Below are 3,572 nucleotides of genomic sequence, written 5' to 3'. Positions count from 1 at the left end.
AATCAAAATAGAACTGGTAGAGTTTTTAATGGCTTGTTTTTCTGGAAGTAGAACTCTAGAACATTATTCTGGGGTGCCTTTGGCTATACTTGAACAACATCACCTTTTTTGTTTCACAGTCATGTGTATTAATGATCTGCACCATTTGAAAATAAAGCTGTATTTCCACCCCTCTCCCCATTCTAGGTGTATGAATATCCTTAATTCTATCCATTCTTAATCTGTTGGGTAAAATTAAGAATTCACTCTTTAGAAAAGCGTACTAACCATTAATTTGGGTTAAGAATTCTTCCAGAATCATACTAATGACAGCAACTTGTTGTTTGTTGTTGTTATGTGCTGTCGAGTCGTTTGTGACTCATAGCAACCCTATGTACAACAGCCCTAAACCCTGCTCTATCCTGTGCCAATCTCATTGCCTCTGACACACCCATCCCAATTACCGCAGTCACTGAATCAATCCATCTCGTAGAGGGTCTTCCCCTCCTGCGCTCTCCCTCTACTCTACCCAGCATGATGTCCCTCTCTAAAGACCTGTCTCTCCTTACAATATGTCCAAAGTATGTCAGACGAAGCCCCAGAGTCCTTGCCTCCAAGGAGCAGCCTGGTTTAACCCTCTCTAGGGTGAATCTGTTTGTTTTCTTGGCAGTCCATGGTACATTCAATACTCTTCTCCAGCACCACAGCTCAAAGGCGTCAATTCTCCTTCTGTCCTCCCTAGTCATTGTCCAACTCTCTGATGCATAACAAGTGATTGCAAAAACCATGGCGTGTATCAGGTGCACCTTCGTCTCCAGAGAGACACTGTTGCTCTTGAGTACTTTAGAGATGTCCCTAATAGCAGACTTTCCCATCGCAATACATTTTTTGATACGCATGGGTTATTGTGAACAGCATTGCACTGGACAGGAACCAGTGTTATGTTGTTATTGTTAGTTGCCGTCAAGTAGAACACGACTCATAGAGACATTATGAATAACCAACTTGAACCCTTCCCTATCCTGTGTCAGTCATCCTCACCATCTCTGATACACTTATGCCCATTGCTGCAGTCACTGTGTCAATCCATCTTATTGGGGGTCATCCTCTCTTTCGCTGACTCTCCACCCTCCCAAGCATGATATCCCTTTCCAAGGAATAGTTTCTCCTAGTCACTAAAGTATGAAGTATGCTCAAAGTATAAAGGTGAAGGTTTGTCATCCATGCCTCCAAGGAGCACTCCAGTGGCACCTTTTTATTTTTTCCTTTTTTATTATTATTAATTTTAATGAAAGTTTACAGAGACTTTGGATTTCCATTCAATCATTGTTGCGCTTTTCTTCCTGCCCACCCCTCCCCCAGCTCACTCTTCTCTTTGAAAAGTAAAAGAAAAATTATTTCATTATTATACAATCTACCCCCCAAGTCAAATGGCACCTTTTTAAAGACACACCTATTCATTCTTTTGGCAATCTACAATATGATCTTCTACAACACCACAACTCAAAGCCATCAATTCTTCTTCTGCCATCTTTATTCATTGTCCAGCTCTTAGATGAATAGTAATTGTAAATGACCATCACCTGAATCAGATACACTTTAGTCTTCAAATGGACATCACGGCTTTTTAGTATTTTATAGAGGTACCTGACAGCAGACTTGCCTGAAGCAATATGCCCACTTATCTCCTAACTGCTGGTACTAGTTGATTGTAGATCCAAGCAAGATGAAATTATTAACAGTTTCAATCCTTTCTCCACCTAGCATGATGTTACCCACAGGCCCAGTGGTTAGGACCTTTGTCTTCTTGATGTTAAAATGCAATCCATATTGAAGGCTGTGTTTAATCTTCCTCAAGAAGCACTTCAGGTCCCTCTCTCATTCAGCGAGCAAGGTTGTTTCATCTGCATAGCGTAGGTTGTCAAAGAGTCTTCCTCTGATCCTGACTGGTGGTCAGTTACGACCATAGATAACAAACTCAGTAGTATTAGCAGTACTTGTGACTTAGCTATTAATCAAAATGGCTTTCATTATTACCTTCTCATTGCAGTATAAAATTAAAGCTCTTCCCATTGGTAAGAAAGATGTTTAGTCTTGCTATGTAAAATATTAGTAATGTAGGACACATTTTGACATGGCAAAAACGGCTTTTTAACATTGTGACAGTTGTGTTTCATTATAAATGTCGTGGGAGATCATCCGTCTCCCATGTGATGCTTTTTATACCTTAGGATGAAACATAAGCACACGGAAACAGTAGGATCCTTTTGGGAGACACAGGTTAAGGGATGGTGAGAACTTCACATCTTGTTTTACTGCTTATTTCTGCAAATGTTGCTGAGAACTGGTAATTGTCTGTGACATCTCTGGCTAGATGCTGTGTTGTTACTGTTGTTAGAGGCCAGAGTCATCAGACACAGTGGAAGGTATCAGGGTTCTGGGGTGCCTTTCCTTGCACCCTTCACATGAACTGCTGTGGATCAGACCTTCTACAAGCTGAAGGGTGGCGAGAACACTGAAAATCATTAGCAGATTAGTTCTCATTTACTAATTTATTAAAAATACCCAAATCTTAATGAATAAGTCATAGATAGATAGGTAAGTAGATAGATAGATAAAGATACATAAATATATAATTATCAACTTATAGATTGCTCAACTAATTGCCATTGAATTGGAACAGACTCACAGCTGATCTTCCGGTAGTTTTCAGGGGCTTTAAATCACCTAGGAAATTGTCCCATCTTTCTCCTCCAAAGCAGGTGGTGGAGTCTAACTGTCTGCTTCATGGCTCCTTGGAAAAGGATGTCATACAGAGGAAGATGAAGGGTCAGAGAAAGAGAGGAAGATGTGCTCCTCGCCCCAGTGTACCCACCTAGATTGACACAGTAACTGTAGTAATGAGCGAGGGCACCTCAGAGATTATGAGGACGACACAGGATAGGGCAAAGTTCAGATCTGTTGTCCTCAGAATTTAAGTCTTCGTCAACTCACAGGCACCTAACAATATAACAATCTATCTATCTATCATCTATCTATCTCTATCTATCTATCTATCTATCTATCTATCTATCTATCTATCTATCTATCTATCTATCTATATCTATATATCTATCAAACCCACTGCCGTGGAGTTGTATTTGGCTTGTCTAGAGACTGTCCACCTGTGCATCATTAACGAGAGGAAACAATGACTCATTTTTCTTCAGCAGAGCGCCTGGAGGAGCCATAGATATAAACACAGATAACAATATAGTCTCTTGTGTTTCCTTTCAAAGGCTATAAATCTCACAGGAGGAGACTGTCCATCTTTCTCCTGAAGAGCAGCTGGTGGATTTGAGCCCTGAAACGCCTTACCCTCTAGACCACCAGAGCTACTTAGTCCATATGAAGTTAATACTGGAAACAGGATGTTTGTTTTCTTTCATTTATATCATGGCATTAAAAAAGCAGTAAGTTTAATGTGAGATGTTTATATGTTCCAGTTTTCTTTCTTTTTTGCGACCCTCCCCCCCCCGTAAATGGAAGACAAATCTTAAAACTTCAATCGAGTAGCAAGTTAGCAGTGTCTTGGAAGGGCTGCAACTGAGTTG

This window comes from Elephantulus edwardii, unplaced genomic scaffold (assembly GCF_000299155.1).
Source record: "Elephantulus edwardii isolate Elephantulus edwardi_28Jun2011 unplaced genomic scaffold, EleEdw1.0 scaffold00007, whole genome shotgun sequence".
NCBI lineage: Eukaryota > Metazoa > Chordata > Mammalia > Macroscelidea > Macroscelididae > Elephantulus > Elephantulus edwardii.
Note: the sequence above shows the minus strand (reverse complement) of the source record.